General features: G+C 39.4%; 1 protein-coding gene across 3 annotated transcripts in view; it reads left to right on the forward strand.

The window, feature by feature from the left end:
* The first annotated feature begins 4,329 nt into the window (after positions 1 to 4,329).
* LOC106175254 (uncharacterized) overlaps positions 4,330 to 27,134 on the forward strand; it is a 31,321-nt gene continuing 8,516 nt past the window's right edge. The window contains exon 1 of one of the 3 annotated variants that reach the window (XM_087008518.1): positions 4,330 to 4,527. The gene's annotated coding sequence lies outside the window, so the exon portion shown is untranslated. Of the gene's footprint in view, positions 4,528 to 16,598; positions 16,740 to 22,734; positions 22,756 to 27,134 lie in introns of those variants that run through there. The other 2 variants (XM_087008517.1, XM_087008519.1) reach the window with 2 other exon arrangements.

The raw sequence follows: 27,134 nt of genomic DNA on the forward strand, positions 1-27,134 counted from the left end.
CTGCTTTCGTTCAAATTTCTCTCTCTCTCTCTCTCTCTCTCTCTCAAAAATATGCATGATTGCACAGTCGCTCGAACATGCACGTATGCGTGTGCATGTGTACTTGTTTTTGTGCGGGAAATTTTACGGGGGCTGAATGCAAAGGGGGAAGAATATAAAACAACCGATATAACTGCATGTAAATGTACGTGTACCAAAGTGCACTGCGTTTCTCCAACACTGAAAATATATACAGGCAACTGAGCGGCTATTAGTGGCCTCTGGAAAGCACAAAATATGCACGTTTAGATCAAAAGCTTAGACTATCAGCAGCCGGTGCTGTTCTGTGACCTGTGGTAGTACTTACTCCACCTGCTGCCTCTCATTACGGAGGCACAAAAACACGCGCTCGTAAAATTACATTGCTGTCAGGACTGACTTGCTTGGGGCATATTACGTGATAGACATACTCAAAAAGTTTATTAGACACCTTCTGTTCTAGTAGTATAACCCATATATCTAAATTTACTTTACTCGATTTCAATGTTTTAGTCTTTACTCGATCATGTCGCACAGTTCGTAACTCCATTTCTCTCCCCTCCCCCCCCCCCCCCCACTCGCTTCTGTCTGTCTGTGTCTGTGCGTGTCTGTCTGTCTGTCTGTCTGTCTGTGTCTGTCTGTCTGTATTCCGCCATTCTCATCTCCGCCGGTTTTGTTGGTGATAATACCTTGGTAATACAACCATACATCAAGTGCACTAACTCCAATCATGCAGTAATTTCGTGCCATCCATCACCTGGTAGCTTATTCTTTAATAATGCATTTTCACGTGATAAGCCTTGATTGATCAAAAGTACAACTCATCGCACCTGGATCGTTTATATTTTCTAACGTTTAAGTGTGTGTGTGTGTGTGTGTGTGTGTGTGTGTGTGTGTGTGTGTGTGTGTGTTTGCGTGCGTGCGTGTATGCGAATTAGTAATATCTTATAATATCACAGGGGGGGTATAAAATTCGGCTTATATGGGGTGCAGCAACGAATATTGGCTGCAGCATCAGCAGTTTTCATCAGTGCAGCACAGCACTAGTGAAGATACATTGGTCTTATTGTCAGTTGCAATGTACTGCAACATCTGGTGCAGAAATGGATGTAGCAGCAGCTAGCACAAAGTAAAACTTCAATAACAGTAATGGGTATAAAGTAGTGCTCATGCTTTGGTAGTATAATAGGGGTGGCGTATAAAAATATATATATTGTATTATATTCAATGTGCCATATGTGGGTGGAATGCTCTTTATAACAGTAGCAAGATGGATAGAATGGAAATATGCGCTTTATTGGTATCTGATTTTTATTCGTATCTTGAAGGAAAACGCGTTGGAGTATGTCGGTCTTAAAAATTTTCGTAGACGTGTGATTATTCGAGAGGCAATTCACAAACGCTGTTGTTGCAATCATGCATTTATAAATAGGTTTTATTTTAACCTAAAGCGAAGTGTGTGTCTCGTGTGGTTGCAGGTTAAATATCTCGTTCTTTTGAACTTTAGTAAAAATGCGATTTAAGCCTGTTTAAATTGTTTCTCTCGGCTACTTAACCCTATGACACATGCTTTTATCTGTTACAAGCAAACGCTTGTTTTGTGCATTGTGCGTTTTTTAAGATACTTTCCAACAATCAGCGGCAACAGTGTGGGTGTAACGGCTAGATATTTTACATTAATTTCACAGTTGTTAATGCACCGAAACGCTCGCAATGATTACAACAGGGGACAGATTTTACTCCTAGTCCAAAGGTACTTGCTACACACTCTTTGCTAGTTTTGAAAAGCATTTTGCAAAATGATTTAGCAGCGATTTTTTGCTTTCGAGCTGAAAGCCCTGCTTTTGTGAATCAAGTTAAAAACTATTTGAGTGGGATATTCAGCTCAATCGAGGGCCGTGTACGCTAATTGCAATTAAAAGCAACGGCTCATGATACTATCAACTGATTTAAAAAGCATTTTGTAATATGATTCATCTGTGTCTATTGTGGGAAAATTGCAAATCGAGGCACGAGCTCCGTGTTGTTTTACAATAATATTTTCGAATGGAGTTTCGAGCAAATGTTGCGCAAGTAATAAACTGTGGAAAAAAAACGAGTGAAACTCTGTAAACGCACTTTATGTGGACGTTCTAAGCATTAAGAGATAGGTATGTTGACAGCAAAGAGATCGATCTCGATTTAGCACAAATACGAGATCAGTTGATGCGTGCAACAATGACATGTATAAAATTGCCATTCTAGCATTTCAGTTAGGTGCAATACTGAGATATTATCTCCATCACGTAGCGATCTTTAAATTTCAAGCCACGTTTGAAATATCAGTGTAAATATTGTCATAAAGAACATAACATCAGTTTTCGATTTTCGTTTTGTTCACGACTACTTGCGTTTTGGTCCGTAATTACCGCGCTTTGTTCAATGTTATACGCCACGTAGTCTCAAATGCCAGGAAAGCTCAGATCGATTTTTTCCTGGTGTAGCTAGCAATCGTCCATACCACAGAATCATCTTTCGACGCTGTATGTATCGATTTTTCTTCGGTTAAAGTAATTCTGCATGCCTATACGTAACAAATGACAGCGTTTTAACAACACGTCCAATTGAAAGGTTTAGAAACTGATATAGCTGATGAATTGAAAACAACGTATTGTTAAATTAGAGTAATGGCTGCAAGATCCGTTTGGGACTGGTTTGGTCTTTTCCTGAACACGCTATATTAAGACATTTGGGAAAGTAAAGGAAATTCCAACCTGAAACCGAAACTAATTATAAAGAGATATTTATGCAGCAATATATGCAGCCCATAGTTCTGAGATTTTGAATGTGTTGCACTTAAATTATCTGTATATACTATTATAAAAAAATCCATTAAACAACCGATCTCATTATAAATTCTAAATAGAAATATTCAAGGATCAGTTAACGAAGCCATTGATAGCTCATGACTCGTTACACGGTCAATGACTAAATTAATCTACATGTATGTACATGATACGGAAATTTAGCGAACAAGCCCCATAACGAGGGGACGTGATGCTCCTGTTTCAACGAGCTGGCCACCGCCTGGAGAAAGGATTCTGGCACACTATCACAAATATTTAACCAAAAACGACAGCAAAATTTAAAGTTCAAGATGTATTATTTTGTTGTCCCAAATTTGAAGAGGCGAGAGTGGACAGAAATTCGGTTTGACGAAAAGCGACCGTGGGATATTCATGTAGACTAATACACAAGGGTTGCATAATTACTACACTGATAATGTGTTATCAAATTCAATCAATAAGTTTGAATCCTGAGCTTGAAACCGCTGGCTGCGGCCTCTGTGGCGTGTACATTTCACAAGCCAGTGTTAATGCCTGCTCTAATACATCTATATTTTATGGCTTGCTTCTGAGCTGATGCACAATTGCTTCAGAAACTACAGTCTTGCTGGACTGTTCAATAAACGGCACATCCCAGGGCGATTTCAGTGCCATTACGGCATCATTATTCATTCCGTGCTTCTAGATATGGACCAAAAATGCGAACTTGATGGTTTAACGTCTTCTTGCTTTCAGATCGTCTATTTTCTCAATTTATTTTTCCTTTGGGAATTGTAAAGAGAGCGGTTATTGCCCTTCGGTATAAAAATCTAACATAGAATACAAGCCAGCGTGCGTTTCAGTCCTTAAAGCGTATCATAACATGGGGATTCTCATCATTTCGTTACTACCGGCAGTTGCATACATTACCGCATTCGTTATTGGAGCCAATACTCAACGCTGATGGCTATAAATATTTTTGTGCACCTTGAAGGTTGTTTTTTCAACTGTCAGAATAGATGAATCATAGAACGATAAGACATGCCAAATTGCCTTTTCTAGACTACAATTTGTTTCTTATCATAAATAAATAATGCAGTTTTCGCTGATCCCTAAATGACACCCTCTACTGAGTGGGCTCCGGATCAAACGGTAAGGTAAAGATATACGTGTGCCTCACTCACTCATCAGTGGATATGTTTGTGGTGGTATTAGAAATCGGTCAGGAATTTCCCTTCGATGTTGGTTGTGGGCTGAGAACAGAAACTGCAACGCGTTTTAGCATGTATATTTTGACACTCTTCTTCTTGTACAGACCAGATTTCTAGACAAGCAATGTTTTCAATTCAGGCATGTAAACATGAATCACAGAAATGAATTTCCGATCAGAATGAAATGATTCACCCTGGGATCAAATGCTCAATAGGGGCGGATCCATTTAGTGAAGTTGCTGAATCTGGGGATCAGATGGCCTCAGAAGGCTAGTGATCGAGATGTCAATGTGTGATAATCACTTAAAGTCGTGCCGCGCGTTCAGACACGAACCTAACGTCGGTTTGAGTGCAGATTAAACAGACTAGCCCTCTGTGAAGTAATTTAGTATTATGCCGTCCAACAGTGCGTTTTTTTCCTCACTCCTTTATACAGTACTTACCATTTGACGGCCCCACAATGCATTTTGGTGTTTTTGAAACACTATGAAGAGGTAAGTTGAAAAATTGAACTATAAATAACAATTTGGTCTACAGTGACTCGTGCTACAGCTACACAAGTTTGGGTTTAGTTTCTTGTATGCCTCATGTGACTACTACCAGATAATACGATAATCAAAATTTAATACAGCAATATAAGGAAGGGGTGTCATAATTATCATATTAAAGCGCTGTGAGACATAGTCGATTTTTGAGGAGAAATACATGGATAAAAATGGATTTGAAAAATATACGCAGACATAGCGATATTTTAACTCCGACAACAAAGTTGCACCAGTTGCCTCCTTCCCCCAGAGTTTGAATTAATTCTACAGGCACGACGTGTCAGCATTATAACGTCTATTGCAGTGCCCAATGATCAACAAGAAAATATAATGTCAGTGTATTGAATCCCAGAAAGTTGAAGTTGTCTCTTGCAATACCGAATTACATGAGTGCATCCGGAATGTGGGGCTGATTTCTCTGTATTCTCCAAAGCGTTCACCTTAAGGATGCACTCACAACCAAAGTTGATCCGTGAATAAAATCTGCCCGAAAGCTCTCTGCACAATCCCTGCTGGGAATCTATTAAGTGTCTATTAAGGGATTATGCGGCAAGCTTTCAAGTGGGGCAGCCATATATGATCCGCGGATCTGTTGGTTCGAGGATCAACCCTTTCTGAATGCGTCCTAACAGTGAGTTACACCCTCATTGACATTTTACACCTCGACGGACGCGGTGTCGATATAAACGAAAGATATTATATCCTCTTATCATCCCCTCTGCTTGTCAAGATAAACGGAACACAGCACTTGAAGTTGAAGTCATTTTAAATCTGACCCTTGTGGGCATAGCTTAATCGAACGCCATGTCTTTGTCGCTTATTACCAGGGCCTTGATTTGAATACGAATAAAAAAAAAATAGCCTCACATGCAGTAAACCGTGAAAATGTTGTTTTTGTGTCGGTGCTGGGATGCCGTGTCTACATGCACGGCTATTAGTTTTCTCAATGAACGTCACAAAAACAGAAATAAAATACAGATGACCGACTTGTGTATTGACTTTGGGTTGTTGCTTTGACGGTGGTCATAACGCCATCAAACAAGAAGCAAGGTTAACTACAGCTCATTATAATATAACTGCAAAAATGACTAAAGTTTGTTTAGCTGGCTTTTGTAGACAATTTTTGTTGTTGGTTTTCGGTTGACTTGGACGGTGCGCATAATACTGCCGAGCAAGGGCGTCATTTATAACTTGGAGGCGATGGATTGGAAAAGAGAACGATGTAGTTGGCTGACTTTGCGTAAAGAATTCCGTTTGTGGTTTGCGAGTCATGCACATAGCAAAAGACTCCATTGCTAAATAAGACAGCCTGTAGCAGCTGCAATTCTAAGGGTGGAGCATCATTCATAGATTTTGTCAGTTGCTTTTATTTAGAGGAATAAAAAAGGAGATTTGAGTTGACTATGTCAAACTTGTTGTATCTGATACGAGTCAGGCGCTTTTCTTGTTTGTGTCAATCCCCAACCCACGCGCTCGTTTTTCGCGTAGGTAGCAGTTCAGGAAGGTGAAGATAAACAAACATTATTTGTTCCCCCGCTTATAGTGAAACAGGTCAGTCTAGCCCTAACTAGGAAACAGTGGCATCTTATTGGTGTACCGAAGTTTAAACCGCACCACCTAACCTCAAAGAGAAATGCCAACAAAAGACAGCCAAGCAGGACTCATAGACCGGGGGAACTGGTCTGACAGGATTGGGACCGGCCCCAGAAGACGCCAAGCGGTCAACGCGAATTGTGGGGGCTGCAGAAACGAGTTCCACGGGTTTTGGGGAATCCAGACGTTCGAGGCTCCGACCCCACCCTATGCCCGTTGCGGAAGCACTTTTTTGCTACCATACTCTCCTGCGTCTACTCTCTTTGTCGCATGTCAGAATGAAGTCACAACTGACTGTTAGAAAATGTAGTCAATATAAAAATCATAATCCGATACATCTGATAAATCAATATCATTATGCAACTGTCTCTTGAAATGTCATTTAATCGTTTTTCGACTCCATTCAATAAAAATGCTTAAAATATTCAACGTCGGCTTTATATCAGTTTCATAGTAATTGATGAACAGTAGCACATCAGTAGAAAAGTAGCCTCTTCGATGGGCAATCACACTTAAAGAGACTTACAGACATATATGAATTCTCTACAGCACACTGCAGAGCAGTGAAAACAAGCAAGACAAATCATAAATTAGTGTGTAACTGAAGGGAGTACGAGATGAATAAGTAATTTTATCCAATAACATTATAGTATGAAATCGATAAGTGGGAAACAGCGTTAGGTAATGGGTCTGGCATTGACGCGCGGTGACACTTCCATTGGAGGAGTTAAATGGAATAATGCACTCGGGACCCCAGGTGAAAAATGGCTCATTCAAACAAGTGTCTGACATTGCGTCTTTTTTTCTTTTAGAATTTCAAAGTTGCATTTGTAAAGACTAAATTGGGCCTATCCTGAGTCATCAATCGAAAAAGGAAAAAAAGTTTTGAATACGAATTAAAGGTTTTTCAAGGTCATATCATATTGCCAAATCGAGCTTCATGCGACCCGTCTCACTGGTTTTGGCGAGCCAGCATACCCCTTGGTAAAGATGACTCATTCATACCTGTACCTGGGAACTGGGGCAGCGTCCGTAAACACTACAGGTGAGACGCTGGGGTCACAGCTGGGAGGTGGGTGACACAGACGTGGATGGGCGTATCCCTTCTTGGACGCGGAGAAAGGGGGATATCTGTGCAACTGACTCCGTATAACATGTGTCCTAACTAACAGATTCTTAAAATTGTTAATACTGTCATTCTTTGTAGAGTTTTTTATATTAAATCCATTTAAAAAATCTAGTCATTAATACATCATGTACACACTGTTGAATAAACCATGAAGATTTGGTTTTTGCGTCCAGGAAAGATGGCACAGAACTCTGTAACACTGCTGTAGCCTACCTGCTGTCAGTAATTTGCGTTGCCATAGAAGATTTAAAATTTGAGATTTGGTGTCAATTACTATAACATTATTAATGTATGAAGAACAGTTTGAATGTCTGCAATGTACTCTGTCACCAGATGTCCCTAGTGTATAAGCTGCATTAAACTTAATATTATTATTATTATTATTATTATTATTATTATTATTATTATTATTATTATGTCTAGGTAACCTATCCCCTTCTCTCAGGGCAGCAACGTATTTGAACGCCGGAAAGAAAAATCTTGTAACACTCAAAGCCTCCCACCCACCCCCTTTCTCATTCCTATAAAACTGAGAATAAAAAACACGCAGACGAATTTATAATTCACAAGTCTATCAAACACGGCTTGAATACACAAAGAGTCATCGAAGTTAAAATTATGTGAGCTGTTCCACCTACGCGTAACTGATTCACTCACCCACCCCTAGAATATTACAAATAGTGCAAAACGTCTGCCATTTAATCTTTAAGAAAAGAAAAAAGGAAAAGCACTGACTTTTATAGCGCGCTACTGTTTCCCTTAGGCTGAATAACAAGAAATGACGACAACAGCATGGTTCTAAATTCAAACATCTGAATGCAATAAATAGTAAATGACACTAAAGTTGTTGACGGGCTTTAGCTTTACGATGTCTGGTTGTCGGGTTACGCAGTGCAAATTTGCATACTTAGGGACCATTCCCAGACCCTTTCGTACTTACTGTGGATCGTTTTATCTCCTAAAGGATTCACGCTAAATTGCAATCAACTTAAGCGGCTTAGATGCCTGTCACGCCTACTGAAGCGGCTAGGGGGTAATTAACTTTCGTTTAGCAGCTTCAGTAGACGTGCCAAACATCTAAACCGCTTAAGCTGAAAGCAATTTAGCAAGAAACCCCTTGGAGATGGATCGATCACGTTGGATCGATTTAGGTATGGGAACCCAGTTATGGTAGCTCTGGGCCACAGTGTGAATTTCAGATTGTCCTTCGATATAGAACTTTCTTGACACCTTAAACGCTTAGACGGAGGTATGAGGTATTCCAAATGTTTTGGTTTTTGAGTGGCAATGATTTATCCGGGTATAGCATGCCATTTTTATTGGGACTCCATTTGTAACATGTTATGACTTTAACTTAGTTAAAGTCTAAAACAGCGACTGAAAGGATCACGTGGCGTATGTTTAAATTATGAATGTTTAAAGTATGTTAAGAAAAATATTAGAATAACATTTTGAGTGTCTGATTGAAAAATTAACGTCATTTCAAATTTTTGCAGTTTTGGTGGAAATTTTCATGTAACCGTGAAATGCTGTTTGTTTTGCTGTTGACTGTAAACAATTTTCTCTAATCATTTCCAGCTGGTAAAAACTAAAATTCTTCCGAAAATGAGAGAATGTAAAGATTTAATTTGAAGAGGCTGTACGTCTAGCTTCTTACCGGGTGGTTACTAAGGTTGCAGGAACAAATAACTGTCGGCACGTTATCACTACCACAGGTCTGTGCTGATTGTCAGTTGTGTGGTTATCAGATTTTTTTTCTGAACAGGGGAAAACTACACAAGAAACATTGTGTCTCCAGATAATGATATAGCCTCTGACAAATCACGTACCACAGCACAGAAATCCTGGGGTTTGATAGAGAGTTGCTTCCTGTGGAAGCGTGAGGTCGTGTCGACTGATATATTACGGCAACAGACGCCATTCTTTTAAAGGTCGTTTCAGTTATATCATTTGATTTCCTTTTCCACGACAATTGAAACTCCTATGACGTACGTATTGAAGCAATGTCTCGGGAAGCAGAGATCCTGCATTGTACCTACTGAGGAAATGCCTAATATCATTAAAATTACGTAACATTTTCAGTGACAGCAGTAACCTTATAGGAGATAAGGTGGGGGCATACGAAAGTGCATAGTAAACATAATTTTGTGGAAGTTAAGAAAAAGGATCTGAAAAAGTATCTGAAAGGGAAAATTTGAATTTTGTTATATAAGCTTTAACATCATTCAAGCACGCCTATATAATAATGTATAAAGTAACTTACAGGCTTGTTTTGTTAGTACATTGACAAGAAGCCAAGAGACGCTAATCTATGCCTTAAAATCATCTTTGCTATTGTATTTAGAGCACATGACTTAGGATGGGTCGTGATCAAATAAATAGAAAAGTGTAGTTTTTCTGTCATAATTTGCATTTTCCTATCTTATTTTACTCAAACAAAATCATCATAAAACCATAAAACTGATGTATTTATTTCTGGATCCTTAAGATATAGAGTCACGACTGCAAAACAATTTCATGAAATTCCTGTTGTGGCATAACAACCCTCCGCCCCCCATTTTTTTTTTTTTTACAAAATCACATTACATGTTTTTTTCACCTCATTGGTGAACCTTAACTGAACAAAACTAGGTGTGGGTGCGATAAGTATAGACGTGTCGATTGTCAAGACTGTGACAAATTACATTAACCACCAGCACATGCACTAAGGGTACCAGTAACTAAAGGCTCCATTCAGAATAGGGGACTAACTAGTCTGATGGTCAAATATGGCCGATCCACTTAAATACTTCCCCACGGGATATCTATTCAGTGTCTATTAGCGGATTAGACGGCAAGCTTTGTAGTGGGTCGCTATATTTGGCCCTTGGACTAGTTAGTCCCCTATTCTGAATGGGACCATAGGCCGCATCCACAACACTAGTTAGTCCGCGAATCAGAAATGGTGGCCCACTTTAAGCTTGTCGTCTAATCCCCTAATAGACACTGAATAAATTCACCACGGGGATTACGCAACAAGCATGCAAGAGGGTCGGCCATATTTGATCCGCGGACTAGAAAGTCCGCTGTTGTGAACGCGGCCATTATTGAGAGACAAGGACATGTTTGGTGCTGGTTCATCAGCTGGTATTGCATGACAGGCATAATACATATATCATACCATAACGTCACTTACGTGTACAACTACTTTACAGGATTTAGGATCAGATTAACATGCCTTTCATCGTATTTTTAGTATAATCTGTTATGTCTTCTCTTTTTGAAATCACCGAAGCTGTCGGAAACGCAACACAGCTAAAAAGAGCTCTTTGAAAAAATAAACTCGTTTTACACTGGTTAGGTTCCAGCTATTTTTATGGGTCCTAGAAAGTATTCAGTTTACATAGCCTAACTTTAGATTATTGATTCTCGGTTGATATGGGAGACTTGACCATTTTCTGAGAAAACGTGATAGAATTTTCATGAAGAAAATTTTATAAACAGATTAATTAATATCCAAGTTGATTTTGGAAATCCCTCAGCTTAAATGACTGATATTTTCTTTTACACTCCTTCCGATCTTTTGTCCACCATTGTGATTTTCAACATTTTTATTTTCGTAACATCTTTGCATTGAATAACACTGTACCATTAGAGAATCAGTGTCTATAATCTATGCGATTTCCCAGCAGTAAAATGTTTTATTATTATATTTGGACACATTGCCGCGCGAACTCGGCTTAGAAAGATTGTCTCATTTCGACAAGTTTTGATGAGTCAGTTTCTGTTGTCTGGTGGCCGCATGTTTTCATTACCAGGTAATACACTATGCTAAAATGCCATTTCCATTTGCTACGCTTTTTTATTAGTAGGTCGAAAAAACAGTTGATCTTTATTCTTCCCTATGATAACCCATCCATCTTACACCGTCTCTGATGGGAAAATAACACCTGCGTCTGCTGGTTTCATTAGAGGCTGATTTGTGCTGTTTTTTACCACTAGGAGGAGTTCCTTAGGCCAGGCTCCGTTGTCTCCAGACTGTTACCTGAATTTCCTGTCTGGAATGGAAGACCGTGGACCCGTTCAGGCCGAAATCAACTTAAAACCAAAAATAACCTTATTAGCGTCATTAGACAACTGGGATGATATGCGACGATTTTACATGCACGCGCAGTGCATTCACTTCGTTATCTGATCTCCATCCGTACAATATTCCATATCAAACCACTTTATCGTTGGTTAATAACTTTCTTCAGTTGATAGCACATTTTAAGCTCATTTCCCTTTTACGTTAGACCTCGTCTGAATACACCTAATGTCCATACCGTCTGGTACATTTTAAAATTAGAAGCTGCTTGAGCGACATGTTTTTTTATTTAGGCTACATGCACCATAGGGACTGTCGTGTAGATATATACGTCAATTTTCTTCCGTGGCCATCGAGTTTTGCAGAACAGACTGTGAATAACGTTTGTATATATGCATACAGTATACACCCCAGTCACCCGGATCCTCAGGGTGTTTCAATAACTTCTGTATACTGCCCAGCGTGTGTTCACTACCACTGTATCTGTTCTGTCGGTATTCTTAACCCAAGATGTCTTTTCAGAATACTATTAGATTCTTTATTTAAGAAATAATGCAAAAATAATGCCTTATTTTCTTTGCGTACACTGATATGCTCTTTAAAATGATGCATTTTTACCGCAGATGATAGATATCTAAAGTGACGACACAACTTCCTTGCGTTGATTATTATTATTATTATTATTATTATTATTATTATTATTATAACCCAGTCTGTCAAACAGAAAAGAATAAGCAACCTGCAAAAGTAGTAACATCATAATCTTCACCAGCGTTATTATTAGGGGTCTACTACGCGGGGGTTACTCATCTCTGTATCACCTACTTAACACTGCAGTTAGTCGACTAAATGACACTGCGCTATGCATCACTGGTACCGCCTCCAGCTGCACATTAGAGATAAATATTTCAGTGCCATCTTCGCCGTGCCCTCGTACTCTGTTGTAATATGCCGCTTTACTGAGATAATATTGAACAAGATACTCCAGGCCTATGTCGCTAACCTTCCATGATGGCGCATTGATTTTATTTGAACGACCCAATCATGAATAATAACATGAAGATATTATCTATGCTTTTAGGTCGTAATATTATTTGTCCTTACTGAGTAAGCGTATTTTCAAAAAAGACACACCACCCCCTTCTCTTTATATACAAGACTACATACAACGATGCAGACAAACAATTGTATACATCTTGTCAAGTCACAAAGCAGCTTCATAGCAAACATAAAGGTTGGCATCTAATCATGCGGGCAGTAAAAAACAGCATTATCATTTTTACAACGATCATAATTCAGAGCCTGAATACTAATGAAACTTCCCATATTGGTCGTTTTCATCCTAAAGCACAATGTAGGGATATTAAGCAGGCAAAACAAGCTGCTATTTGTTGGTGTAGCACATATCTATGCGCCTATAGGGGTTGCCCTTAGGGAGAGTACATATTACCAGACAACATGCCCTCTGCGGTTGTATGTTAAAAATAACAAGTTGACCGCATCAGCTGATACTTGGCTGACTTTCCGTTGTATTTGTATCTGGCCGATGTGTATTTGTTTATGGGAGTATGTGTGTGTGTGTGTTTGTGTGTATGTACATGTGTGTGTGTGTGTGTGTGTGTGTGTGTGTGTATGTGTGTTTTGTATATATGCTTCTGTAGGAAATTTTAGTATGTGGCGATGTATGGGCACCTTTGTTTTGTACGTTTGCGTGCACATGTGCTCTCGTACGTGAAAACATTTTAAAAGGTTGTGATTAATGTGTTAGTGTTTGAGTGGGTGCACTCATGTGTACACAAGTGTGCGTGTGTGTGTATGCTTCAGTTTAAGATTATTTATGTAAGGGCGATCGCCTATGCATCACGAGGCTAATTTTAAAAAGACTGATCAAAATGTAACTTTGTCCTTGTTGACCAAACGTCTTTTTAGTATTTGATCTTCATGTTGCTCGTGCACATGTTGATGTGTGTGTGTGTGTGTGTGTGTGTGTGTGTGTGTGTCAAGTGTGTGTGTGTGTGGGGGGGTATTGATGGAATGATAGCTATGAAATCTGTGATCATTTTTGTGTCTATATTGATACCATTTCTGATAATATTTATAATTTGACCAGACAAAAACAACGGTAAGACCGTGTATGCCTGTCCTTTACAGTCTGCATGTTGATGTCTGACCGGCATACAGCCAAGCATAGCAAGCATGCCGATAAATTCTTGTCTCTCTCTGCGCGGAAAAACTCACATTCACGAGAACGCACCTGCGTTATAGGTTACATAGAATGGGTGCCCTGGGAGATGTATATACGCGCGTTTTACGCCACCCGGGGAGGCCGATTCTCTTCATGGTGAGCACCAAACTAAGAAACATCCCAGCGTGTCTGTTTTCAAAGGAAGAACACTCTACTTTCACAGGTCGACAATCGTTTATCTGTTTTTCCCTGCTGCTTTTCCCCGATGTTTTACTCCTTTTATTCGATTGTAAAACATGATACCGCTCCTCGTGACCGCTGTTTGCTCCTTAATCAAAATGCATCATCCATTTTCAGCTACCATTTTAAAGACTACTTCAGAAGACCTGAATATATCTGAGATATTCAAAATGACAATATGACAAATTCTTGAGATATATCAGAAATGGAAAACCAATCGTCTTTTGGAATTGGGAATCATTCTTTAACGCGAATTGTTCTTTAACACGGCTCTATCCCTTTTTGCGAAAGACAGGGTCAACTTGTACGTGCCAAGGACACAAAACCACGATTATTAGTGCGGCACAATATGACATATGATGTGACAAAAGAAAATTTTGATCTCTGCAAGAGCCTAGAAATACACTAAACCATTTAGCTCAAGTGAAAGTTGAAAACGCTGGGTCCTGTATGGTAGACACGTGCACATGTAATGTTATGCTACCTGAAACGGGCGGCACGAGGCATTGGTTAGGCATCTACTTTATTATTTTCCACTTTACTAATGTACAGGGCAGCTGTTTCAACACCGTAACCTTTCCGGACCGACGACCGGATAGCCTTAGAAATATGCTCTCAAGAACAGGAGCCTGAAGAACGCTTTCAACATTGAAAACTATAGATAGGCATTTCTCCTCTACTACCTTCCAGCGATTCTATCTGCGTTCATAGCAGGATAGCCGTGGACTGGAAATCGGGTAAAAACACGTAATGGGCACGACCATAGATCTAGTGCAATCTTAACAGAAAAGCTTGTCAAACCGCAGCTTTGGCTTAGAACTATACACTACATTACATATCTATTGGAAAGTTGATGAATTTTTGACGAGGAAATAGCGCCGTCTTGACCTTTTCTTGTAAGGTTTCATTATAAAAAATTGATCTTTGCTATAGCTCTCCCCGATGGTTTGTTTCGCTGTTATTAACTAATCAGTAGATTACCGCATGATAGCTTGAAAAAAAAACTATTCACCGCAGTCATAACCTATAATATCTCATTAATGATATTTAACAATAAACATTTTTAATGAAGGCTGTAGTTTGCACAATAATTCTAAAGGAACATCTTGCACCTTTGGAGATTCACAGTTACAGGATTTTGATGGGATTCTTTTTCTTTTTTCTTTTATTTTCATTAAGTCAGTTTAACCCTTTATCACCAATTCGCACGTTTGTAATTTGCAAAACATCATGCTAGAAATACTGGCAGTTGTTCAAACTCTGTTTTAATAGAAAAAAATACTAATACAGTAAAATGATACCAATCCCGTCTAGCCATTATTGTTAGTCAAGTACCGCTGTGTTAAAGTGACGGCTTTGTTATTCTGAGTTAAGTCCACTGAGACACCTGTAGGTCCAGCTGAGTGTTTTATTACTCTCAGTGACCCAGACGTATTGACTTAGAGATCGCCATTGCATAATCGTCAGAATAGTCGAACTTTCGAGTTTGTTGTTGTGTCTGATCCGTGATGAAAATAAAGTATCTATTGATTGATGAACTGTAGAGTATTTTCTCCAGTGCAATTAATTCGTTATTGTACTTGGCTAGTAATCCGCACCTGTTAAATCATAATGGACCAGAAGCATTAAGAGACTCATCAACATCTGGTTTTATGAAATTGTGAAATAAAGCGATAATGTTTAATGGTCAGAATCCACTCCTACTTTAAAGCCTCTTTGACGGACATACACATGGTTCTACACTGTTAATTTTTTATTTCAAATATAAAACTCTGACGTTCAAAAGTATAGCCTTGTTGATAGAAACGTCATTTTCTTTCACATTACAAAACGAGGTATCAGTTTCATTTATTTTTGGAATAAAAAAAGTATGGAGGACTTCAGATGACTACGTTATACTCCGTCTTTTAATAGAATAGTATAAAAAGCTCTCACACAATGGCATGACAGCGTAGCTCGTCTTTTTTGTTGACAGACGGTATTTTTTCCAGGCACCTCTAACGGCAAAAGTGGGAATAGTGCAAAACTTATTGCACCTCAAACACGTTTTTATCATAGATGTTACGGTGTGGTGACATTACGCGGCGTGTTGTTAGAATGCAACAAGGGATTACCCGTATATGTCAACGAGCAACACATCACCGACAATCTCCTTCAATTCGTGACAGCCTTTGATGTATTAGCTTAGCAAAATTAAATTGCACCGAACAACGGCATGTTGATGATATGTAACACGAGCAAAGTAGCACAACACTAAAAAAGTCAGAAGAGAGAAATAAGAGCTGGGTTCTCGCACGTTCTGTATTTCCCCAACGCCATGTTGCGCTCCCACCACCTGAGGCCGTGTCCCTGACGTAACAGTCTACACTATTCCATTATATCTCTACCAGTACCATCACAAGTCAAGCAACTGCTTCCCTGGTTCTTATTTTCAAGATAATACTCTGTGGGATTTTTTAAACAAAGGGTAAAATAGATCTAATTTATTTTCTGTCGCTTATTGATTCCCTCGTCTCCACTCCTTACCCCCTCCTCTCCCCACGCCGACTGCCTACCCTCCACCAGGGTGACAGATTAATTTTTCACAGATATTCACAGATATGTCTCTAGAAAAATAAACGGTCATTTTGGCCTGAATTTCTCCGTTTTTCCCTATATAATATCCAACCCTGGTAGAGGGTAGCGACTGCCCATGGGCGAAGCTCTGCGAGCATTTAACTTTAGTCAGCTGATTCGGCGCTTAATGGTCAAATAAGTATTCAATAACATTTGCGGTTGCTTAATGTGAAAGTTTCTTTCCAGTACAAGTGGAGCCCACCTGAGCTTATTTATAACCTGTTTGGTGGCCTAAAATAGATAATCACATGCGTGTAAGGCGGGGAACTCTAGCAGTATCACCTCATGGAGTCGGCATTAATCTAATACGCTGCAGTTTCGCCCCAAGTCGCGTAAGTACATGAAATGTAGCTAAATGGCAATCAATTTCGCGTAGCAACTGAGTAATATCCACACATTTGGACACATTGTGCTTTGTTCTCTCCGCGTGATATGGGCCTTTTTCCCACCACCCTTGAAGTCAACGTCCCTCATGTGAGTGCACCATAGATCAGCGCACCAATACGGTTGACATATTCGATATTATATGTGCACGTGTCATTTGCATCCATCCACCCATTACCATAAAACAGTTCAGTCCAATACAGTGAGCAGCACGCATCAAGTTCAAGGATGAAATATACAAAAAAATATATATATATATCTGCCTGACATGTTGGTTTTCAATGCATGTACCGGGGTAGAAACAAATTTCAAAGAAAAAATATTTTTAAAGTAACATTGAAAAATGGGATATTGTCAGTAAACAAAAGGGCGTTTTTTTTTCTAAATGCTGAAACCACATTTGTTCATATGATATCAGGCGTGGGTTCAATTCATGCTGTTATGGTGAACTATGTGTATCACAAAAGTCTCGAGATGTATGCCAATAGCAAACACACATATATAAAAGCTAAGTCAATCAGCCAGTATATCAAAGGGTTAAATTCTCCAAAATTTCTCACAAAGAGTGCCGAATATATAGACCTACATCAGTAGGTCATCACGACCTGTCAGCTACGGACTGTCAATCTATTGTTAGTGGACAAACTGGTTCAACAATTCAGTCACCTAACCATTGTGAAAAGCCGTGCTGCATTTGCCTTGCAAGCCCAAATCACTGATATACGATGCCATCATTCTAGCCTCTCTTCATTACGAGCTGCTAATGTTGTTTTCGGAACCTAAAAGGGTTCATTTCGGGTTTAAGGTGCGCCGGGAGGGGTGTGCAGAAACGTTTCTGTTACTGTCCCATTACAATGTAGGCTAGGGCTATGGTAACAGGCAGAGGAACATAAATTGCATGGTCTGGTAAACAAACGGACCTTCGCACCTCAATTTCGTTACGCGACATGAAACTGAAGACGATGATCGACTTAAAAGGATGGGATAATGAAGGAGTATACTGTCGCAATATAAAATTCCAATTATAGTAAGACCATTTAATGATGTCATTAAGAAGCTATGAAATGCAATAAATCACCGCATTGTCGCATCAATGAGCGTGCCATTACCGAATGCATGAATGTAATGAGCTGGCGGGCGGAGAGGAGACACCGGCTATTGCTGGAATATGGGATCCACAATTGGTGGATCTTGGCTGGTATCAACGATCTATTATTGGTTGTGTTTAACGACAGAGTGGAGTGAGTGTATGCACGCATCCATGTGTGTGTGTGTGGGGGGGGGGGGGGGGGGGAGGGGGGGATGGGAGGGCGGTGACCGGTAAAATCAAATTTTTACCCTCCCTTTCCAAGATCAGCCAGTGTTCAATGCTTACATCTGAACGTTTGAAAGGGTAATTGAGGTGATGGCAGGCAATCATTTTCTATTTGTGGCATTTAAAGGGGAACAAAACATTCAATGTTGAAAGCTGGTATATTAAGTCAAATTGCGCATAAAACCTTGAACTCTCATATCGCAGGTTGCAAATGTGCACAACCAGGTTAATGCATGAATCTTTGATGACTAACGAGTCATTCTGATGGCAGTAATGGATGGTTAAGTTAAAGGTATAACAACTCTACTTTTTGGCGGGAAAAGTGCCATAAAGCGGATTTTCGAGGGATAAACGATGATGTTCCCAAATTTACCGGTGGTTAATGAATCCGTTCCCACATTCAAAGCTAGTCGACTTTTTAAAGTGTTTTTTTTTTTTTTTTTGTAATAATCTCTTAAGGGATTATTATTTAAGGTGGCCATCTATGAAGGTCCATGTGGTCCGCTGGCAAGCAGAGATTTCAGAATAATTGCGTTAACCGCCATTCTGGTGATAAAATGGAATCATCATATTTCTCTGTGTTGTTTACAGGTATTTATTGTGGAATTTGTGGTTATTACGTTGTTATCCCTTTAAAGTCTAAATTGTCACCTTGTTAGCGCATCTGCAGCAAGCGAAGAGATGTGTTGTTGAAGGTAGCTAACAAATATAGTGAAACACCCATGCCAAACCCTCTTTTTCATAATCGTCTGTCTGCAAGAATCTGTGGAGAATTTTTGAGAAAGAGAGAGAGGTGAACTATGGCAAGTTCATTTGAGTTCAATGTTATTCGGTTGTAGTCAGCGACTGTAGGTGTAAGGGTGAACTCGTTGCTGCCACACTTTCTATGTTTTTTGTGGACCTGACTTAGATTATTCCCTCAGACACGCGGTGTCTAGAAATAGAAATAATAAAAGTTTCCTTTCGAGAACGCGCCTCAACTAATAAACAACCTTAAGCGAGGAGATAAGAATGCTAGTAACTGTTGTGTAAAATGGAAAGCATTTGAAAGATAACGCAAACCACGCGGCAGCTTTCCACCTAGTCAAGCAAAAACCAGAGTGAAAGAATGAAGCTTTTCACACTCGTACACATTGACCATATGCTCTCTTGGGTTGTTTTTGACGCACTCCATCAGACACTCAAAAGAACATCACGTAGACAAAGGTTTGAGAAACTTAACCCTTGTTACTCTGACGAATAGCTCTACTGTATGCCCGAAACGCATCACGTTGGCATTGACCTTGAAGGTCATACTAATATGATGTAAAAGTACGCGTCTAGTTTTCAAGTCCAATATAACGTTGAAATAGCGTCATATCACTTGTCATACAAGCTCGTAAGTTTGAAATAAGATAATTAATCGTCTTTTTACATGTCAGACAAATGATGACAACAAACAAACGATCCTTTACCCACAGAAACGTTATATAGGATGAGTTTGTGAAACCATCTACCTTGTTTGCAAAACGCTTTCAGTAGTAAGTCAGCAGTACAGTCCATGTGATATAATTGATGTGTCTTGGAGAACGGGGGTGTGGTTCATATAGAAAAAAATGCACGCACACCAATCCTAAACATAAACATATATTATGGTTACTATGTTATGGTATTTATGTGCATATAAAATTATTCTGGATATTCATAGATGAATGACGAATAGACAGTTGTCCTTCATAGGATACACGTACCAGGGGCATGTTGGCAAAAAACAAGTTATCAATATGTTAAATAAAGATGGACACATTCCGGGTTGCTTACTACACGGAACGGCACATACACCTGAGAGACAGTTCTTTTAATATCCAGACATTCTTGGACGAGGCACAAATGAAAACGGTTTTGGGTCGTCACTTGACGATAAAATAAGATGACTAGATTGAGTAGAGTTGTAATGGTCTGAGATAAAGTAGTCCCTGTGTAATCCCACTCAAAGAGCTCGCATTGGTGACGCTTTTTAAGCCAGAACGGTTCAAATGGTTTGAACATACGAGTTTAAACAGACCTTATGTTGCTACTTGGGAGTTCTTTATCCAGCCAAATACATACACCGTTTCTTGGATCCTGCTCAAAGAATTTATTCAAATGAACGGTGAATAGCAAGTCTGCCATTCGACAAGATCCTATACCGTCTGTTTGTCTGAAGAAACAGTCAGTTCGTCTTTTGCGTCTACATATTTGCATGCGGTTCTCTGACTAATAGAACATTTTTCAGCGCACCTCATATCAGAGAAACGGTTTAACACTTTTGTAGGAACCATTATTAATTGCTATCCAGTAGCTTGAGCTCTTTGTTCGTGTTCCCAGTATGGTCGGGTCGACTTATTTTGGTACGATCCATCTCAGCGGTCCTTCTGATTACGATTAGGCCACCAAAGACGGCAATTCCAATCCTTCTGTCGGCCCACCACTGGCGTTGTGATAAAAGAAAGGTGCTTGCCATAAGATCCCTCCCCAAGATCAGAAAGCGCCCATACACACACTTGCATACACATCCAGCCGATAGTTAGATTGACCCAAGTTGATTGGAAACGCGCCTCGTGTTTCGGTGCAGGTTGCCTAAATTTATTCCAAAAACATGTTTTTGCTACCGTCGACTACCTGGCATTTCTGTAATGTTGCGTAAGTACTAATTCAGCAGATGATTTACTGAGTAATACGTCTATGAGTAACATACAGAAGGCGGTGAAAAATGCTCAGATCTTGTGATTTTAATTAAGAGACCATACTTGTTCTTAAGTTCGGGATAAGAAAAACTTATGAGTTTGCAGGTGAATTATTTAAACAGGAATAGTGAAAGTTGCTATACGCCCATGTTTTTGACACAGAATCTCTGTAAAAGATCAAAATGTAAAATGTAAAAATGTAAAATGTAAAAGATCAAGTCTTAATTACCAACGTGTGAATGAACTCGACATTAAACCCCCCAATTATCCCGAAATAGACCCATAAATCAACAAGTTAATGAAGAGGTTTTCTTGATTGCAGGCTTCTTCTGACATTTTTAACTTTATTTCTGTGGAATTTTTTTTTGACTGGTCACATTATTATTTTATGTCTAATTGACTCACAAGCATGAAAGACAATCAAAGGTTTTATAGTTCGACATAGAAAGATTTCATCTTAATAAAAAGCTAATAAAAGGACCCCCCTCCAACTCCTGTACCGTGGACTTCAGAAGACACAGTGTACCAAACATGTTAAATATTTTTAAAAAATAGTATACCTTTTCATGCACACGTATATAGACACGTACATGAAAACACGCTAGTGACGCTCAAATGTACACTCGCATGCAAATACACATGTCCAGTAGAGTTTCTAATCCCCGTCATATATGAAGCACTTGGGAGAGAGTGACAGACGGGTTGAAGAGTAAAACACAATTCTAAAATTTTAAAAAAAGAAATATATATCTTGATACACCTTTTTTTCCAAACGACATAATACTAATACATGCTGTACATACTAATATTAATACAGCAAGAAACTTATGACTTTTTGAATATAAACCCTAAAGAAACGCTATTTGAGGGTAAAACTCGTAAAATGAGTGTACAGGTAGGCATTACAGACTGAATAACCAAACCTAATAAAATAAGCCTAATCTCTGTTCAGGTGTCTCAGCCAATTATTTGACTTCATCATCAATCTTCCAACGCAACGCGAGTGTCTAATCTACTCGGTACACCCACGCCGGCAACCGTGGATTAACTTGCCAAATATGTGTCAAATCTTAGAGCATACCCTAAGCGATATATTAATTTCGAATGTAGCAGAAAAGATAACAAAATAGTGAATGGCGTGGATAGTAAAATAGAATACTTTATGTAAGATGGGATACAAATTAATTTTGGAAATAAAATTCGACTTTTTTTGTAATGATTAAGGTAATTGACCTCGCTAAGAATAATTGGCAAGTCTTAGTTGAACACATCATAAAGTAAGGACAATAAAGCAAAAACTCTTAAGATTAAATTGAAAAAGAGGTGTAGTCTCTGGTGCATTAGCGCCAGTCTCTACCACACAATGCAGTCTTTTAATACCACAAAAACTCTCGCCTCTAGAAACATCATCATTATGGCACCGTGAGGTTAAAGATAGTGGCTCTTTTAGGGCTCATTCCCAATAAAACTATCGGTCTACGTAGATCGGTCCAACTCTGCAGGGACTCTCGCTGAATGCAATCAGATTAACAGATTAACACACCTCCTCTTGTTTCCAGCGTACTCGTGTACTCACCAGCTTTTCTGTCCAACCACTTCTATCCAACACCAGGAGGAGGCATGTTATTCTGTCAATCTGATTGCATTCAGCGAAAGTCCTCACAGAGTTGAATCGATCCATGTAGACCGATAGTTTCATTGGAAATGAACCCTTATATCACACCGTGAGACAAATTTAACAGAACTCTCCAGAATAAGAAAGAATATGAAAAAAAGAGCCGCAGAACAGGTTTGCAGTCATGATTATGTTAACGAGACGGCAAACACGTTGGGTGTGGGAAGAGGTCGATGTTATTAAAACCGAGCCAAAATTCCTTCTGTACTGACGCATCCCCATCTTCTGATCTGTGACTGCGCAGCGTACCTCAAAGGCACTCCAAACCGGTAGGTTGCCCCTCCTCAGTGCGCTGTTTCTACTCATATCAAAGATAATCTCGAAAGTTACTTGCCTCTTGACTTGCTGTGAGTGCTGTTTGATGTAAGGCTTTACGTGATAGAGTGCTACTTTTACGTGGTGGAGTGAGGATGGGGGCTTTGTACGACACGACATATCGCAGTTTACCTGGTTGATGATTTATTGTTACAACTCTTGGGCAAATGTATGAGGATCATATCAGACTTCCGCATATGAAAACATGTGATGATAAAGATGTTTTCGTGTATTCAGAATATACTGACTTTACAGTATATCCTCACAATATATCTTGCATGCCCTCTCCTTCTCTCTCTCTCTCTCTCTCTCTCTTATGGCACCTAGACCTGTGAAATATAAAAAACTGAAAGAAACCATTACCTAGTTGCTGCTAGCATAATATATCATTTTCTCTTTGTTTAACTGTACATTTTTCTGGTTATCCACAGGAGCCTCATTATCTTTTAGATATGTTTCTGAATGCCATTCACAAAACGATTGAAACATATAACATATATTTAACAAACCGCAAATTTTTGTTGTGATTCTGTAGATAACATTTTCATAATATGCGTGTTCTATCAGACGACATCGTTGTATGGAAGCGCTGTTACTTTTTTCGCCTGGGTGCGGAATGAGAGAGCGATGTTTAAAGTGGATTTGGCTACAATTTGCATTGATCTCGGACGTTAAATCGAACTCCTCATGCCTAAAATGACGACAGTTGGTAATAAAGTTTCACAAAACAGGTATTGGAACACTCATTATTTCAACCTTTCATTTGGTTTAAAATGAAGATTAGTAGGTGCCCCTAGACGTATAGTATCTTTGTTAGTAAAGCGTCACACTTTAAACGTAGAAGAGAGAGAGGCAGTATACTTCTCCGCTGGTGGCGCATGCACTTTTAACGTGTATATTGTATGGCGACTTGCGTGTGTACCCGAACTTGTCAGTGTACGCAGTGGTTCATCCCCCGGCCCTTTTTGTGCGTACTCAGCGCTAAAAGTCTCTCATTTTTGTTTACTCCTCGACATGACAAAACAGATTTTAGATCATAAGAAGACCCTCCAAGGTGTTAAGTGGAAATTTTATTTATTTTATTTATTCTAAATGAAAAACGTGACTCGGAATACATGTGCTGTGTACTTGTATACACACACACACACACACACACACACACACACACACACACACACCTTTATTTCTAACAGCTACACTGGTAGTCTATGGCAAATAAGTCGTCTATCACTACAAGCATATCATATATTTAGCTGCGGTTAGGAACCCTTGAAATGATGTGTTGGCGTCCCCATATGACTAATAGACCTGAATTAATTTTTCATAACAGAAGTGGTAATGTCTTGATAGAGTTCACGTTGCAATTCAGTTATACTGAAATAATTTTTATCGTAAATAATGCTGTAAAATAAATAGCGTAGGCCTATAGATGCGGGTTTTTGGATGTGCATGTGCTTAAACCCGTGCCCGTGGATGTGTGAATGTGTGTACGTGCGTGAGCGCGTGCGTGCGTGAATTGTCGCTGTCGGAGCAAAATTACGTCTGAATGCAACGTCTGAGAAAGATCAAATCTCAAAAGATTGAATCCGGCGGATCAATAACAAAGGTTCAATGACTGAAACGACTCTAAAAGAACTTGAGAAGCTATTTACAATCACAAAACTGAATCTGATATAAAGCAACTACACATTATCAGTTTCACGACAAAAAGAAAAAGGAAAGAGAGCTTTTTTATCTGCTTATGTGAAGTCACAACCTAGAAAACAACTGTCAACCAAATGCAATGGGAAATGCACGCAAAATAGAAAGACTTCTTTCTACTACACGTCATTAAATTGCAATCAGTTGCACTAGTCCTTACAAAACTTGACGCTTTAAAGTAGTATCTGATAGTTCCGATATATCACTTTAAAGTCCTTGAATGACTTTACTGTAGAAACACCTTTGCTACACAGGGAGCGTGGGGAAGATACATTTTATATTCACCATGTTTTTACCCTCAATAAATAAATAAATAAATAAATAAATAAATAAATAAATAAATAAACACTTGCATTACCTCTAATTTTAACCACGTTTTATTCATGAACACAGCCCGTCATTGGTGCGGTGTAAAGGTATTGGGTATAGGCGGTACGGGGCACAGGGTGTAGTAGGCCTAGTGTTATTTGCAACTTTTTAAAGGATGTGTAGAGGTATACACCGATGATTTATGACGTCCTTTCTGTCACTTGCGAGTGCCTAATGTTTTGATGTTCTTTCCATACGCGCCACGCCTGGACAAGGTGTGCAGGACATAGCCATCTGTGTTGGGAGGCGACACTAGAGAATAGAACGCCAAACTGTGGACACCTCTTATTTCTTCGTCACAGAATAGAACCGCAGATGACCAGGTGTGAATCTGAGTCACCGGACTTGTGGACTAAATTTAAGCCTCCATGAGTTTAAGATCTAGAGGACACTAGAAACTCGATCAGTTTTGAATTAGCAACATTACTCTCCAGGCCCATAGCCAGCAATTGCAAAATGGGGGTTCTTTTCTGAAAATGTGGACCTTTTGTCATGAAACCTTAGTTTACCTAGATCAAATTTACCCAGACCTTTTCCAGCCAAAAAGGGGGCTCTTTTCCACTGATCCCCACCCCCTTCCCTTCCTTGCTACGGTCCTCCTGTCTCTGCAGGTATAATTGGAAACGGTAGAGACGTGTGCATAGGAGAGAAGCGAGTTTTCACATTGTGTTCTGAAACTGAAGGTGACTAATGCATGTTATTCTTTAATCCTTGAAGAAATAAAGACTTGTCGTGAAAAAATATCTGACTTTGTCGGAAGACATAAACTTTATCTGGTCAGGTGGTGTTCGAGTTTTCACACCTGTGAGCTGATGTTTATTTATTCATACAATTATAGCTGGTTTCCTAGTCATCATGCAGGCGACACTTTCATTTTGTCTTGTTGCACAACTCAGATGTTGTATTTAGTTCTTCTATTTTGGACATACTAGTACCTGGCCTAATTTTACAAATACCGGGTAATACGATTGCCTTTATTGTGAGAGCGTTTTTCTATAGTAGGGTAAATGCAAACATTATCAAAGTTAGCACTTTGACCAAAAATGAGGCGGTGAGAAACGAGGTGGATTGTTCTGCTTTTGAAGTTGGGTTGTTACATGTATTAACGCATCAAACAAACGAGAGGTCCAGTCATGGGATATATAAATCATAAATTTTACAAAAAATCTGCATGATAACAAAAACAAGCAGCCCCGCCAATATCGATCACCTGAACAGAACAAAAACTGACAGTCGACATTTCCGGGGACGACTCTTGACCTCTGATGTTCACTCCTTGTCCTTGGGACCATTCCTACATGGTTTCCGTTCTAAACAATAGCGTTAAATTGGTGTAGATATATCTTTAATGTTCTAAGGTGGTGACCAAGGCGTTGTAATGACCGGTGATGGGCATTCTCACGCATAAGGGAATGGTGGGATGGTACACGCATTATTGGTGCCGTGGGACCATGACTTCCGGAAATGTAGGCCTACAAGTAGTTGAAGAATTATCCTGAGATTGTGTGTGTGTGTGGGGGGGGGGGGGGGGGGAGCGAGAGAGAGAGAGAGAGAGAGAGAGAGAGAGAGAGAGAGAGAGAGAGAGAGAGAGAGAGAGTGTGTGTGTGTGTGTGTGTGTGTGTGTGTGTGTGTGTGTGTGTGAGGGCGTCACTGGAACCTCACCACTTTGATCATTATAAAGGTGTGTTCCCAGTGACATCTGAAGGGGCCCGGTCCGGACTATTAGTGACCTGCGGTCAAAGTTGCGGTAAAACCGTTTTATTATCTATTGATGGTTTCATGAACAGTTAACTCCCAATGTTCGACCACACGCCAGCATCATAACGTAGAGTGTAAGGTTGTAAAGTGTTTAGATCTCGATTGTCGCCTGATAGGGGTGATTATCAATGGACAAAGGGATGATTTACCTTGACCACGTGCTAGTAGACATATCTGACTTAAGCCAGGAAAGGCGCAGATGTCGGAGGGACACCCCTCTTCTGTGTGTCTTTTAGGGTAATAAACACATAGGAGAGCAAAGCATAATTTTAAAATACTACGAATATATCGGGTGGCCAAAAAGAAACTAATGTTAAAATTTAGTAACTTCAAAAGTTTTGAAATAATTTAATTTTTGTAAAAACTAAAATCTTAAATAAAAAAATGCCATGTCGGCCTATTTGACCATTGAAAGGTGCCAACGTCTTGCAGTTTTGGCACCTTGACTTCAGATTTTAATTTTTTCAATGTGCCCAAACTAAGAAAGGTAAAGTCATGAAATTTT

The sequence above is a fragment of the Lingula anatina genome, chromosome 3, assembly GCF_051362555.1.
Source record: "Lingula anatina isolate TDL-2025a chromosome 3, LinAna3.0, whole genome shotgun sequence".
Classification (NCBI taxonomy): Eukaryota; Metazoa; Brachiopoda; class Lingulata; order Lingulida; family Lingulidae; genus Lingula; species Lingula anatina.